Below are 17,104 nucleotides of genomic sequence, written 5' to 3'. Positions count from 1 at the left end.
CACACACACACACACACACACACCAGAGAGAGAGAGAGAGAGAGAGAGAGAGAGAGAGAGAGAGAGAGAGAGAGAGAGAGAGAGAGAGAGAGGAGAGAAAGAGAGAGATAGGGAGGGAGGGAGGGAGGGAGAGAGAGAGAGAGAGAGAGAGAGAGAGAGAGAGAGAGAGAGAGAGAGAGAGAGAGAGAGAGAGAGAGACTTGACTGTTAGCCTTAACACAGAGGAAATTTTATTCTGATATATGCTACAACATGGATGAAACCCAGAGACATCAAGCGAAGTGAAACAAGTCAGTCACAAAAAGATAAACACTGGTGACCCCATTTATAGGAGGTGGTCCACAGCCAGAATATTAGAGACAGGAAGTAGAGTGGGACTGATGAGTGAGAAAGTGGGGCTCCCTTACCGGGGACAGTTCCAGTTTTGCAGAAGGGAGAGTTCTGGAGACCAGTGTTGGTAATAGCGATAGGACATTGTGAATGTATGTGATGTCACCAACCTGCTCACAGTAGTCTGAAGGTAGCAACTTATATGTGCATTTTATTGCATGAAAAGTATGATAATGGTGTTAGCAAAGTAAAAAATGTGAGTTTGACAAAAATAGACAATCAGGAGAAGTAGCACAAAGTACATCCCTGGGCTGAGGTTGGGATGGGGGGCTGGGAATAGGTGGGCAGAGCACTTGCCCAGCATGCAGGCATGCAAGAAACCCCGGGTTTCAGATTTCATCCCTGCATTGCACAAATCGGTCATGGTGGTGTGTATCTGCAATCCCAGTGTCCCTGAGATAGAGGCAGAATTAGAAGTTCCAGGTCACCCTTGGCTACACGGTGAGTTTGAGGCCACTCTGGGCTACCTGAGGCCTTATTTCAAAGTAAATCCTTCGTATTTTCTCAATATATTTGACCACACAGTTAGATATGGTGGGCTGCAGTGAACAGAAAACCCACAACCTTAGGCTATCATCAAGAGCCACTGAATTTGCAGGCAGCAACCCTCACCTGTGTAACCACCAGAATCATCTAGGGAGGGAGAGCCGAGTGTGAGCAACTGTGTGCATCCTCCAGGGGGCAACCACAAAGTTCTATTGTAAGCTCCTGGTGAGAATCCGGTAGAGCAGAGAGGAAAGATGAGAGGTTTCTCTGGTTATGCTAAATATGTAAACAAAAATGTTGACATAACATTTGGAGGGTAGGACTTTCCTCTCATCCACTTTATCACCAAATTATGTGGATCAGAAATAGCTGAATCTCTGCTCTGCTGGCTAGGGTCTTTGAAGACTGCTTTTGGAATTGAGTGAGGAAGGGGTGAGGAGAGGAGGAGGAGAAAAGGGGAGAGGTGGAGAGAGGAGTGGATAGGGAGGGAGGGAGGGAAGGAGTTCAGGAAGAGGAGCAGGGGGGTGTTGGGGGAGGAGGAAGATGACGAGTGCAGATGGAGGAGGATGTCAGAAATATACAAGGAACACAGGAGTGCCGGGTGGCGTTCTCAGCATGGCACAGTTTACTAACTTCATCCGCACAACCAGACACTTGAGTTAGGTATAAAACCCCAGGCTACAAATAAACTAAGGCAGGTTCTGAGAGGCGGAATGATTGCACAGGGAAATGGGTGAGGATGCTGAGCTCACCCCGGTTCTGACCAAGCCTCTTTTCTGTTGCCCATGTGTGTGTGCTAAGGAGAAAGGTGACCTCAAGTACCAGACACCTTGTTTGGAATCTTTTGTGATTGTCTCTGGCTTCTTCCTTTGCTTCTACATAGCTGGTGTGTATATCTTAAGAAGGACGTCATGGTGTGTGATGGGGAGTAAAATGTTATAAATACAGTAAAATGCGAGTTGATGACAGACTATATAAAAGCACGCCAAAACTCAGAAATAGGTTGTCAGCACAACCAAGGGAATAGAAATAGCCCCAAACTAGACTCAAAACTCACTATTTATAACATCCTTTAAAATGTCAACATTACAGTGAAAATTGAAATTTGTGCAATTCAGGAGCTCCTGAGGGCTGGGATCTGGGGAAGGGCATGCCTCTCCACCCTGTAGCACCCTCATTATATTCCTGGGTAAAGAAGGCACCCACTATTATTTTTGTTAACCTGGGTCTTACTGCATAAACACTATTATTTTTTCTAAAGGAAAATGAAAGTATTTTGAAATTTATTCAAGGAAGGGATTTTTAAAACACAATGCTTACTTAAAAAAAAAAAAAGCGTAGTCCACCTTGAGTGGGAATTCATGAAAATCCCACTATGCACAAGACTGAGAGATTTCAATTCTAAATGAGTTGTTAAAAGGTAGGCAGAGCCCTGAAGCTCCACATGCGGCATTGTGGTGGATGAAGGGAGGGCTGTCTCCCCATATTGACATCTGTTTATAACTCAGGCCTCCAAAATGGGAATGCAGATGAAGCCAGCTAACAGGGATGCCTAAGAGACATAAGTGAGAATTACGGCAATTAAGGCAGTCTCCGAGGAAATTAGACTGGCCCATTAATTACAATGCCTTAAAGGGAAAGCGGTCCCAATGAAAATGCAATAAATTAAAATATCAAAAAGCAAATTAGTGAGAAGATGCAACTTCTATGAAGATGCACATCTCAGAGGGGCTGGTCGGGATGAGAAGAAAAAAAAAAAAAAAAAAAAAAAAAACAGAGTGGAAGGAATTCCAGGCAGGACCCAGCAGCCAGCGCAGACTGCAGACCACTGAGTTCCTGCACCTCCTCCTTTCTTCCCTGCTTCCCTCAGTCTACCTTCCTCTCTTCCTCCCTCCCCAACTCCCTTTTCCTTCTTCCCCTCCATCTTTCCTTCCCTTTCCCCTCTCCTTTCTTCTTTCCTTTTCTTTGCTCTCTCCTTTTTCTTCTATCTCGCTTTTCTCCTCCCTCCCTCCCTCCCTTCCTTCCTTCTCTCCAGCCCATTAGTCATTTCTCCTTTTGACCCTCCTTTTTGTCTCAGTGAGCTGTCCCGGCTCCCCCTCTCCGACAGGGAAGTTGCTTACAACGCAGCCAGCCCCTTCCAGCTCTAGTGGTTCTTAAACATTTACCAAGTCCACAGCGGTTCACTTGCTATCACTCTACAAGCTGTCATTATTTTAAATGCTTCAGGTGTGGGATTCTCCTTCCAATAGTCGAGTTGGCCTTATTACCTGCTGTGGGAATTTTGGCAGCCTCAGTTTCTCCACCTGCACATTGGGTGATATATATATATATATATATATATATATATATATATATATATATATATATATATATATATATATATATATATCTGTGAATAGTTGACTTAAGGACCCAATGTGTATTTTCCATGTGTCCTGATTCCCTCCAAGACTGCAAATTCTGTCTCACTGCCTGTTCAGTCTCTGAGAAGCCGGAATGCCTGGACCCTATCTTCATTTTGAACACTGGTGGGATCCAGCCGTATGCAACAGGTCTGCATCTGTGATGATGTGAAAGGTCAGGCTATCTGGCTGCCTTTTGAAGCAGACTGTGAACTCTGTGACAAATAGACAATATTTCATAATTCTTTGCACCAAACACATGACAGCATTCTCATAGCACCTCCTGGCCTCTCTATCGATTTCTCAACCCAGCCAGAACCTGGAGCAGTGCCAAGGTGGGCTCTGCTGGGGGTGCGGGATGAGTTGGCACACAGGTTCTGTAGAACAGCCCTGGCTTTCAGTAGGTCCTCTCACTGGCGGCTTTGCTAGCTCTGCCACCATTTCCCATCTGGGTTTCTATTGTGCTTGCAAGAGTAGCTTTATTGATCTCATTAATTCTCTTTCCCATCTTTGGCATTGGAAGGTGATACTAACCCCACTTTAATGCTCCTTGTGTTTTGCAAATTATATGATTATAATGGATGGACTGACAAGACAAACCATTTTCACCGAATTGCAGAGAAAGCCATGAACTGTCCTTTATTTAAATGGCCAGGGGTAATGTGTCCTGAGGGTCCATTCACCAGAGTCCAAGGTCCATGAACACAGATGGTGAATACCCTCTCAGCAGACTTAATTCCACGGGAGCAGAGGGATGCTAGGACTTGAACATTTTTATTTTGAATTCCTGAAGGCAGGCAGAGGTTTCTTAATGAGGGTATTTTTTTTTTCTTTTATAGCAATTATACCTGATGACCTTTTCTTCTCTTGTTTGAAAATAAGTTTGAGGGGGTCTTAAAAGGCATCGTGTAAGGGAGGTTGTAGCTTGAAGTTTAGAGTTCATTATAAAAATGAAGTCTCTCCTGGCCTTCTGGAAGGACCAGGAACAGTCTCTCTGCTGCATGTTCTTTTAGTTCAATAAGTAATTAAAATCACAGCCAGCACTAACAGGGCAGTTTCTCCTGATCTTATCTGCCACTTAGAACTCTGTGTAAGGGGAAGAGACAGAAGAAAGGGAGAGGAATCTGCAGGGGCTGTGGGGGCCCCTGGGGCAGGGTGTTCTTCTCCTTTGTGCATCTTCTCAGACCTGAGTTTCTGCTACCCATTAGGCATCAAATGAATGTTCTGGCACAAAGTGAATGAACATTTTTTCCCCTTAAAACTTTTTTGTTGAATTGCAATAATATACAAGGAGCACACAACTACAGCATACGCTTGGATGAACTGTTACAAATTCAAAATCACCTGTAAATCTAGAGCCTCAGCCAAGACACAGAGCAAGTACAAAACCCACATGTCCTCCCATGCCTTGTGATAGCACAGCAGCTTAATCTGACTGAGACAGGAGAACGGAGCGACCAGAGTCTTGTTTAACTATGTGCCATTGACAGACACTCATTGTTTTCAAGTTTAGGGCTAACATAAAATCTTTCAAGAAGTGTGTGTGTGTGTATGTGTGTGTGTGTGTGTGTGTGTGTGTGCGCGCGCGCGCACGCGCGCGCACTTCTGGAGCCAAAGCAGGTTGTTGTTGGATATTGTCTTAGGGTTTTATTGCTCAGATAGGATGCCATGACCATAGCACTCTTATAAAGGAAAACATTTAATTGGGGCTTGCTTATGAGTTCAGAGATTTAGTCCATTGTCATCATGATGAAAAGTTTGGTGGCACACAGGCAGCCATGGTGCTGGAGAGGTAGCTAAGAGTTCTACATCTGGATCTGCAGGCAACAGAAGGAGAGAGTGATCTTGGGCTTGGCTTGAATATTTGAAACTTCAAAGCCCACCCACCCGCAAGTGACACATTTCCTCCAACAAGGCCACACCTACTCCAACAAGACAATGCCTTCTAATAGTGGCACTCCCTATGAGGCTATGGCTGGCATTTTTATTCAAATCACCACAGATGTCCTGCACTTAGCACATGCTGACTTGCACACACACACACACACACACACACACACACACACACACACACACACACACACTGTCTGTCTCAGCCTTAATCTTTTAGATAGGGTCTCTCACTAAACCTGGAGCTGGGCTAGTACCACAGCATTCCTCCTGTTTCTACATCCCACAGAGATAGGTTATGTGAGTTCTGGTATCCAAGTGTGAGTACCTCATGCTTGGACAGCAAAAGCTGCCATCCCTACAGCCCTGGCTTAGGTAATCAATACCTTGAGGTGAGTTCAGGAGATAGTTTACAGGGGGTTGGAAAATGAATGTTTTCCTCATGGCTGTGGCTACAGGAGAAGGAAGAGGATGAGGCTAGAAGAACAGGATGGACAGACTGGGAATAACCATGGAGATGAGATGTCAACTATCCTCCGTGAGGATTACAGGGTGACACTTAGCTAAGCCTGAGAAGTGGGCGGGCCACTGACAAGAGGGAGAGATGAGGAATTACCATCCTGCAGGGTACAGTCTCAGAGGAGAGAAGGGCCCTGCGGCTGCCCAGACATCGTCCACAGAACCCTCAACATCCAAGTCTTCTGTCTCCAGACACAGTGACTTGGAAGTTCCTCAGGGGCCACAGTATTAAACATGGCTGCCAGCTGCTACTCAAACCACTGCCTCCTATATTTCTGCTGCGGTTTGGAAGTGGTCTAAGTGTCTTCCCCAAAGCCCATGCACTAGATGCCTGTGTGGCAGTGGGTTCTTTCAGAGGTGGGTCTGAGTTCAAGGTAATTAGGATATAAGAGCACTAACCTTGGAAGGGATTAATGTAGTTCTCACAAGACCTGGTTAGTTCTCTCAAGAAAGAATTCTTTAAAAGATAACTGGGACTGGAGAAATGGCTCAGTTGTTGGAGAACGGGCTCAATCCCCAGCACCCACACGGCAACTCACAACAATCTACTTCAGTTCCAAGGGCTCCATGGCACAAGGTGTGCACATGGTGCATATGTACATACAGGCAAATTACCCAACACACAAAAAATGTAAACAACCTCATGTGTTTGGCCCTTTAGCACACAGTAATTTCCCAGTCTATTTCTGCACTATACTGTGACACAGGTAGGGGCCTTGGATCCTCAAAACACAAGAGTCATGAACAAAATAAACCTCTTTATAAAGTTCCAAGGCTCAGGTATTTTGTCATGACAATACAACGTGAACTAGCACTACTTCTTTTACCTCTGTGTTGTGCCTCAATGTGGAACACATGAACACAAACACACACATGTGCGCAGGCATGTACACACGCACTCTCACACACCCCATATCTACCCATCCGCTTTGATGTCGAGTACATACCTTTCTTTCTCATCCCTTTGCCTGAAATGGGGATGAGGGTAGTAACTCCATACGCTTCACAATGGCAGCTCTCTGTGTTAAGGTGAGTTTTATAATCAACTCCAAATTTAGAGGAAACACACAGTTTTTGCTCTGAGGCCTTGTATACTCATGGGAGGAAGACAAAGGAGATATCCCATGACAGCTGAGGCGTCCTGAATGCCCTGTCTTCAGGGAATGGCAGGTGCAAGTGATAGCATACCTGGAGTGGGTTTTTCTTCCTACAGGACTCAAAGTGGAAAGCTCAGTCCTGAGCAGCTGCTGGGCTGTGGTTGGGTTCTCACAGAATTACTCAACACCTAACCATACCCATACCACACAAGTGCCACCCCAGTCTCCAGCTCACAGGTGTGCCCCATGTTGAATTAGACACACATCACAGGTGTGTCTCATGTTGAATTATGCAGACATCTCCACTGACTGGCGAATGAGTGATTCAAACACAAACGGGAGGTAGAGGTATTATCTCTGGCCATGGTGTGTTCCTTTTCATTGCTGGCTATTGCAACATGCAGATTCCTGTATCTGGATTGTTCTACCATCTACCTCTCCTTGTCCTCATCCAGGTCACACCTGACCTCTGTGGAATTTCAACTCTAGAGCCCATGCTCTAGGGACACTTGTCTTGTTCTTCCTAGATCAGATAGAGATCCATGTGATGTGTGTACATAGCATCTTGTACTTCATTCTCTGAGCTCTTCACACACACACACACACACACCACAACACACACCCCACAACACACACACACACACACACACACACACACACACACACACACACTTGTATTTATCTGTTTGCTGATGTGTCTCCTTAATAAACATTTTCTCAGACCATGGGGATGGATTCAGTGGGTGAAGTCATGAGGCCCTGAGTTCAGATCTTCATCACCCTTGGGGAAGTTGGGAGTGCTGGCACACAACATCTCTAACTCCAGAATTAGGATGGGGAGGAAGAGAGACTCCCAGTGGCTCACTGGCTACTCAGTGTAAATGCAACAGTGAGCTCCAGGTTTAGAGAGAGACTCTGTCTCAAAAAACAAGGTGAAGTGTGATCAAGGAAGATATGGGATGTTGATTGCTAGTCTTCATACTCAAATACACAAGCGAGCACACCAACATGAACACGTATATCCACATGCACACTATGAACACATACACACACATATGCATGAGCATACACATACCCTAAAACAAAAAAGTACATTTTCTCTACTACAAATAAGAGTCTTGGAGCTGAGATAATATTTATTCTAGTTTAGCATTTTATACCCACGGTACTGTACCTGGAACATAGTAGGCAATAAATGCCCACAGCTTGAGGGAGCTTATGGATATAGGAAAAAAATTGAATGAGTTAGTAAATCTCACCAGAGTATCACCAAAAGATCAAATGTCATGAAGTCACCCTAAAGCATCTTGGTCATTTATGGTGTTACAGATGCTCTGAAACCTAGGGCATGGTGGCCTTTCAAACAGACTCACAAAGTCCCCAGGCTTCTGTGAGCCCAGCCTGCCTGGTTCTCCCATTTGATCATCAGCCATTTCGAGCAGGAGTTGTTGATTTCCTTTAATTAAGGCTGGAAGGGTGGCTTCCTGAGCGGGTAATACATTTCTGAGTTCAGCATTTCATCTGTGCGGCTCACATTTCACTCGGAAATGGGGCAGATTCATTAAAAGTACGGCCAGACGGCTCCCACTTTGGTTGCTTGTTTGCCTACGTTTAGTGAATGAATAAATAACATGCCTATTCATTATCAACTTCTGAGTGGAAATAATTGTTGTGTTCCCTCATTTGCTGAAATAATGTTCCTTGCTCATGGAGTGCCTTCTGCCTCTGTCTCCACAGTGCTTCCCTCCTCCAGAGCTTGCATATCCCTCAGGCTCACCTTTGAGAGTGGCCATTGCTCTCCACAGTCCTCCAGCGCCTCGTTTGGCGCACATGCATGGAGAATGTGCCTTCATGGAAAGAGACCCTGGGACCCTCAGGAGCAAATGAGTCTGGTAGCCCCGTTAATTTCTGAGTACACACCTGGGGTGCCTGAGGTATTATAATGTAATCACTACTTAGAAAGTTGAAATTCCTATGCACTTGGCCCAAAAAAGTGTTTTACAGCTAAGAAATACTCATCCTCCATCCTGTGTGACCGTGTGCCTAACCTTGCTCATATGAAGTAGGAGAACTATCATGGTGACTCCAGGTGGGTGGAAGATCTAAGTGACTCTTGAGACTTCATCATTTACCTCTAAACAAATGTTTGCCAAGCACCTATTCTGGTCATGGATTAAAGACGACTGGGTCCCTCACCTCAATTTTTACTTTGGACAAAAGGTATTTTCTTAGTTATTTTTCCCATTGCCATGATAAATGTAATTCAAGGAAGGAAAGGTTGGTTTCGGCTTGAAGTCAGAGGGAATAGTTCCTGATGCAGGGAAGGTCTGGTCAGAGCGAGGCAGCTGGTCACATTGTGTGTGTGTCTCAGGAAGCAGAGGAGGGTGAAGGCTGGCGCTCAGCTCCATTTCTCTTTTTGATGCAGTCCACCACCCCAGCCAGGGAATGGTCCCACCCACATTTAGTATGAATCTGTCAACCTCAGTTTTCCTAATCAAGGTAATTCCTCACAGGTGTGTCCAGAGGCTTGCCTCCTAGGTGACTCCAGAGTGTGTCCAGTTGACCATCTTTATTGACCACCACAGAGGCCTACCCAGTGTCCCAGCCTTTCTTACTTCTCTGTAGACTTTATCTCTTCCACAGTGACCTGCCAAGAACACACTTATCACAATAATCCCTTGTCTAAGGTCCCGAGATTCTACTTCCTGCAGGATTCAGCTCTCAGGTCTTTGCTCGGATCCATGTCTCTTTCATGCTGCCAGGTCCTCATCCCTGCTGGTACCCTGTGTGTGGTCTGGTCCTAGTCTTCCCTGAAGCTTTGTGTCTCTCTCTTCTCTATCCTACCATAGTCATCCATCTAACACGTGGAACTACAGAAAGTTTTCTGAATCTTTCATGATTTTCATTCTACGCCTTTATCCACACAACCCCCCCCCCTGACTCCACCCACCCACACCTCTGGGACTATGTTATACTCTTTAAAATGTTAAATGGTGTCACAACTTGAATGTGAAATGTCCCCACACAGGCTTTGTGTGTTTGAACACTGGTTCCCAGGTAGGGGTGCTCTTTGGGGAGGTTGTGGGGGCCCAGCTGGTGGGTTATAGCCCAGCTTTGCTTCCAGTTTCACCCTCCTAAGACATGAACAGTGTGTCAAAGCTCCTGCTGCCATGAACCTAGCTGTTCCAGTGGCTCTGCCCTTCCTGCCAGGATGGACTGTACCTTCTGAACTGTGAACCAGAACAGACCTCCTGTTGTTCTTCTTTCCAATATTCTGTCACAGAGTTGAGGGTAGCAAGGAACACAGGAGGGGACTCATTCAAATCTCTAGGGTTCTATGGCTCTCGGATAGGAGCCAGAGTGATGTGATAGGGACTAGCGGGGAGTGGAGAAAGTTTGAGCATGCGCATACTCATCTGGAAAAAGATGCTGTGCTGTGGGATGTTCTGTATGTCAAATTGCTCTGATTGGTCATCGTTACAGAGCAGCTACCACCCAGGAACACACAGTTTCTCTATTCACCAGAAGAGAAGGTGGCCTCTGTTTCAGGGCTCGTGACTCAGCTGAGAGCAATAGGAACCCGAATTACTGCATCTCTGTAAGTTAGCATTGTACAGGACACACAGCGATGCCTGAGGGAGGCAGAACATGTACACAAATGGATGAAGACAGATTTTTGTTTTCTATTTGTAAGCTTGAAGTCATATCCACTCTCGAAAAAAAAGACTAGGGATGTTGCTATATCTTTTTAATGGTGAGGAGAAGAATGTTTTTGTTTTAGCCAGCCTTAAAACCCAGCCAAAAGAAGAGCTGGCATCCACCCGTGAAAGGCAGTTTGAGAGAGGACATTCAGCTCTGCTGCCTAAAAATACCTACTCCCTGTTGGATGGGATGGACACTCCCAACATCAACACCTTTAATGGGCTGCATCTTACAGCCTTTCCTTCCAGGGGACCCATGACAGCTTGCCCTCTCTGCCATCTCCTGAGGGTACATACAAAGAGACAATGGATTCTCTTCCCATTGACACTAACACTTTCTGTATGACTTCGAACAACCTCCTTCCCTTCTCAGAAGCCAGCTGCCTCAGATGTAAAGAGAGCGTCAGGAGTGGCGGGTGACATCCAAGGTCTCTGTCATTGGTATTTGCTGTGAAATAAAATTCGGTAACTGCCTAATCCTGGAGTGGCTCAGGGCTGGGGATGAGGCTCTGCTGGCAGAGGCTTGCCTAGCACTCATGAAGCCCAGGTCTCCTCCCTAGCACCATATAAAATGAGTGAAGTGGTACAAGCCCAAACTCCCCATGCTCAGGAGAGGTGGAGACAGGAAGATCAGAAGTTCAAGATGATTCAGCTACATAACTGCTTTGAAGCCAACAGAGCTACTGAGACCCCTCTCAAAACAATAAAACAGCAACAGAAACCCCCAAACCTGTCCCCTATTAGGGCATATTAGAAACTCAAAAATGCACAGAAGAAAGAGCAAGCCAGCCAAGATTTCAGCTATGTGAGGTATCTGGAAGAGCCTTAGCTCACATCTGTCGGAAAGGGCAGTGACTGGTCAATGCCAGCTAACTGGTACCACGTGGGAGGAAAAGCCTAGACTTACCACATCAACTAAAATTTTAAAGCTAAGCCAGAAATCCATGATTTTATATAAAAAGCCCCAATGGCTTAAATGTTGGCAGTTAAATCACTTAAGCAAACAAAATCAGTACGGGTAACAAAAAACACTGACCTTGGATGGACTTAATCCATCCCTGACCTAATCCTCCTGAGGTCAGGAATGAAAGCTGATTGGCTAAGGCTGCATCATATGCCCACCCCCCTTCTGATGGTTCCCTGAGTCAAAGTGGAGAAAATTAAACAAAAGCAACATATGTCTGCACAAGGCACAAACCCAAAAGACTAACACCATGCACACCCCTACTGGTTTTGCTTTGTTATTGTTGTTTTATTTTATTTTTTAATTTTTTTAAACCAGACCCATGCATCATTTATTTTGAAATGTCTAGAGTTGGAAAAACGGCCACAGCGCTATTGTAATTGGACTTCCCCTCACTCTCGGGATTTCTGCTTTCTCAGGGAGGTGCCTCCTAATGAAAAGCATGTGGAAGCGTGTGCCTCCCACCTCTGAGCCACACAGCCAGCTGATTGGCCCGAGGAGACCCTGGTTCACTTCGGGGGTAATTCCTACTTCTTAGACATAGGTTCTTGTTTGTTTTCCTCTCTGCAGATCATACATATTTCATCACAGCCTCTTTTCCACATCAGCAGAATCTACTCACCAGGACCAGATTCCTCTCACGCCCCAGGCTCCATTCCGATTAACTCTATTTATGTAATTTATTTTGGCTGCCTGTTTCCCATTTGGGAGATCGATACAGATTTAAATGAGAAGTGAGAGTATTTGCAGCCACTTCAAGTGTTGATCAAACACGGGGCGGCTGCTCCGGGTCTGTGTGGGAGGAGTGTGCTAAGACTGGCAAGTTCCGGAGAGATGGAGGAGGGAAGGAAAGAGGGAGAGAGAGTTGAGCCAGAAGAAAAGAAATAGGGGAAGGAAGGAAAGAAAATAGACATAAGGAGGGAGTATAAGGAAGGAGGGGAAGTATAGAAAGGACGAAGAGGAGGCAGGAAGGGAAAGGGGCGAGGAGAGGAGAAGAGGAAGGGCGGGAGAGGTAGAGAGCAAGGACTGAGAAAGAAAGGAAGAGGAAATGAAAAGTAGAATGAGGAAAAGAAGTGGCCAGGCCGGTTTTCCACCCCCTCCCCTAGCCCCACCTCCAGCTTGGGTGGCAAATACCAGGTGCTTTGAGCCTTTAACTAAACTTTTACCTCAACATCTGCATGCTGAGACCTGACCAGAAACAAGCTGAGCCAGTTGTTGCTTCTAGTGGTTCCCACCTACAGCAGAAGCATGCTGCTGGCTCCTGTGCACACAACTTCCAGCTGTCCCCGTTTCTCAGAGCAGGCAGGAACCTGCAGCCTCGGTGCAGCTCTGCCAGGCTGTGGGTGCCCTTTGTCTGGTGGATGTTACAGTCTAGAATTCTGCGTTTCAGCACTCTCTCCTCAGCAGACAAAGGGTCTAGGCTCCCAGAACCAGACCCAGCTGTGTGCAGTTGGTGATGGGAGGTGGAGGAGAATCCCTTTGTTATGGTTCAGGAGCCTCCTTTTCTCAGAGCTTTACCCTGGCCATTGCCTGTTTTTCAAACCTTAAGAGCCTGCTGTAGCAGCCAGGAGACCACACAGATACACACACACACACACACACACACACACACACACACACACACACACACACACGGCCGCGAATGTTGGGATTCCGGAGGCCGCCATCATGGTTTGGTTGTGCCTTGTAGAGTCAGAGCTGACTACGGTGTTCCAATCTGTGGGGAAAGCTGTGGTTAACTCAGTCCATAGAACCTGCTGATTCTCCATCTGGTTCCCATGTCAATTACAAGCAAAAAAAAAAAAAAAAAAAGTGTGGTAGAAGAGATATATCTGTGTTTTAAAGAAATAAGAGAATACGAGAGATTTTGTATAAACTCAGGCTGGAAGAGATCTTACTAACTAGATAGAAAGACTTGAAACTGGACTGTCTAGTGGCCAGGGAAGCTCAGTCAGTAAGGTGCAGGCCTTACTAGCACAACGGCTTGAGTCCAATCTCCCAGAACCCACATTTTTTTTTTAAAAAAAGAGCCAGGCATGGTCCTTTTTCTACCATCCCAGCACCAGGGAGGCTGACACAGGCAGGTGCCTGGGGCCACTCCTTTGAAGAAGGAAGTGGAGAGACTGGGAAGAAAGGGAGCCTGCTCTTAGTGCATGTTCAAAAGGAAACAGAAGGGACAAGGGCTGAGGAAATGCAAGTGCACAAGTGTGGTGGCCCCTACGAGGTGCCCGATGACTGTCATGTGAGACAGATGTGTGTATACTGACACGGAGGAACAGCCATGATATAATCATAAGCAACCCCGAAGCAGTGACGAAAGCGCAGATAACAGGCTTGGTTGGAGGGTGGTGACCTGAGAATGAGTGTTGTCGGCTGAGTGAGATGACGGTTAGGGGTGAAGTCTGACAAGTATGGAGAGGGAAGCTGCAGCCCCTTTAAAAGATTGTTACTAAGGCTGGAAGATGGCCTTGTGATTTGAGCACTATAATCCACATGAAATGCCAGGTGCAACAGTAAAATGGGAAGGGGAGATGGGCAGATCCCTGGAGCCTCCTGGCCAGCGAGACTAGCCTACTTGGCAAATTCCCCAGTGGGTGTGAGACCCTGTCTCAAAAACAAAACAGGTGTGAGGTTCCTGAGAACCTGGGCACACACATGCATACATGAATGCATGCATCTGCATGTGCGCATACACACTCACCCCAGACATTGTTCTTTCTTTGTGTCCCATTTTGTTTCAGCCAAAACTCTTTGGGGCAATTTGCAAAAAAGCAGCCGAGGTCATCAGGTTACTGGGACTCACTCCTTTGAGTGAACTTAAATGAACGTGGCCTATCGTGATAGGAGCTGAGTAGGCCTAGAGTCACTCAGTTCTGCCATCTTCCCTCACGACCATGCTCTGTGTAGTCCACAGCTTGGAGTGAACATGCCCAGGCCTGGGTCCACTGTCTCTCTTTTCTGAACTCTTGATCACGACCTTAAACTGAGCATGCTCATTCTAACATATGCTTAGTATGCATAGCTCAGGCACGCAGAAGTTGGCAGTGTCTTCTGTTTTAGCTGCGAGGCAGTGCAAACAGCCTCTGGGCAGCTTACTTCTGGGCAGGTCTCAGCTTGAAGACATCTGTAGGAAGTCTTCCTCAAAACTCAATGCACTTGGTATTTGCCATCCAAACTGGGGAGAGCAGGAAAACGGCATGGTTGTCTCTCTTCTACATTCTTCTTTTCTATGTGATTAAAAAGGAGTCAAAAAACTGAAACATAGGATATAATGTGATTCTGCACTCCCTTTGTTTAGAGCATCACCTTTTGAGTAACCCTGCTGTCCCCTTACTTGCTGGGGTAATGTCCCTCAGTGCTTTCTCTTCAGCTTTCCTCACCGGCTTCACACTGACCAGGAGGAGAGCTGTGCCTTCTGCACCTGACGGTTCTGAAGCCAGGCTGACTGGATGCCTTATTCCCCTTCAACACTTAGAACTTGCAAGCTAATTAATCCCATGGTGCCTCAGTTGCTCAACTGTCAACTGAGAAAATTACCAAGGAAATTAGATGAGTTAAGCCTAAAAAATGCTTAGAGCTGGCCTTAGAAATCTTTTCATGATTTTTCACAGAGATTAGCTATTATTAATCTTCACAGCTCTGGCTCCATGTTTCCTCACAGAGAAAACAAAAGCCTTACCCATGGACACAGATGTTCCTGACTTTTGAACAAGAAAATCAAGGTGTGTGTGTGTGTGTGTGTGTGTGTGTGTGTGTGTGTGTACGTGTGTGCATGTGTTGCATGTATGTGTGTTTGATGTGTATATGGTGGTTTATATATGTTTCTGTTTGCATGTGTGTTGTATGCATATATATCATGAGTGTATGTGAGTATATGATGTGTATTTGTATATATGCATATGTGTATGGTATTTGTGTGATATTTGGGTGTGTGTGTATGTACTGTGTTGGGGGTGTATATGCCTTTTGTATCATATGCTAGACTGACAGGTGGGAATTAATAGAGAAGACTCTTCGCTTCCTCATTATGTTTTACAATTTAAAGTTTTCAACCAATATTGCTGATACTTAGGAATTAGAAACCTTAGGGCTATGGCAGTTATTTGAACACTGAAAGAAACGGTGTTGGTGGATAAAAATGGCCCCTCTGTTTTGATCATCCCTAGGGTTTCCTTCTATCCAAGCTTGCCCTGCTCCAACAAGTAAAGGGTTAATGCCTTGTCCCCACCCCGGGGCACCTTCAGGACTCCAGACCCTTTACCCATTGGCTGAGCATGCTGAACATAGCCTCTAACCACTGCACTACATTACTTGTGCAAGGGTTATTAATTATTATCATTAATTATTACATATTTCTAGAAAATCTTTGAGCAGCACAGTATAGATCAGGCAAGACTACATGTCCCACTAATCAAAGCCAGTTTGGGTTCCTAGGATATGAAGCCTGTTGCCCTGTTCCCCACCCTGCTATCCAGGACAGTGATATTCAAATTATTCTTTGCCTGGATCTGGCCTGGTAAATAATGGAGCCACTGAACAAATATTAAAGACTGATGGAACTTAACTATCACCCACTCTTTCCCGCAACCTACAAGGTGTCTTCCTTAAATTCACTGCTCAAAATCTCAGAGTAATACCAGGCAATAAATACCGACATTGCCTTGCATTGTAATTTCTAGATCTGGCTGTGAATAGACGCCAAGCCCAAGTTTGTAGAAGTTAGAAAAGAATAAAGTGTCCTTGGCTTCAAATAAATAGCAGTGCCAATAACAGGACTAATGTAATCGCATCCTTGGGAGCCTGGGAGGAAAGAAGCAAGCAGGAGCCTTTGACGCCAGGCTTAAAGGGTAAACAAGCATCTCTAAGCTGGAGGTGGGATGATGAAATGCCAGGGCTGGTCCAGGAAAGGCAAGAACAATGAAAATGAAAGCATATCACATCAGGCCTGATAGTGCACACCCAGACTTCAGAGGATGCTCTGAGAGAACCCATTCCAACAATGAGAAAACAGGGGAATGAGGAGGTCTCTTCCCCCAGCCTTATGAGCAAATTAGTTCAGTAGGCACAGGGGGTGAAAGTAGGTGCCTGGTTATTCCAGTCCCTGCAAACCCACAAAAGGAGATGTCTGTCCTCACGTGGCACAGTGATTGGCTTGTACAGGTCTCCAGCATGTGTGGAAATCACACTCATTTGCAGACCTCGCCAAATCAGCCTATTTCTAGGTAAACCAATGTCTAGTCCACAAGTCTCCGTGAATCTAGAGCTGGCTGAGTTGCTCACTGGCTTTGCAAGGCCTTCTTCCTTCCCCTAGCATACCTTGCCCTGTCCAGCTGCTTTGCCCGCTCCTTTCTATTACCTGTAGGATGTGACATAGAGGTGAAAACACAGTGTCCATTAGGAGAGTTCCCACAGCTTTCCAGTGTCAGACTGACGTCAGGGGAGGCTCAGATGAGCAGGGGGAGGAAGTGTGGTGGGTGCTGACTGATGCTTACAGAAAGGGATTCACTGTGATGATTGTTTCCTAGGACAGGGATTCACTGTGATTATTGTTTCCTAGGACAGGGATTCACTGTGATTATTGTTTCCTAGGACAGGGATTCTCAGAAGTTGTCTCCTGTCCCTCTCCCTGGACAGCTTCCCTTGGATCTTTGAAGAT

Source organism: Peromyscus maniculatus, chromosome 1 (genome assembly GCF_049852395.1).
Source record: "Peromyscus maniculatus bairdii isolate BWxNUB_F1_BW_parent chromosome 1, HU_Pman_BW_mat_3.1, whole genome shotgun sequence".
Lineage (NCBI taxonomy): Eukaryota > Metazoa > Chordata > Mammalia > Rodentia > Cricetidae > Peromyscus > Peromyscus maniculatus.
This window is presented reverse-complemented; position numbering follows the sequence as displayed.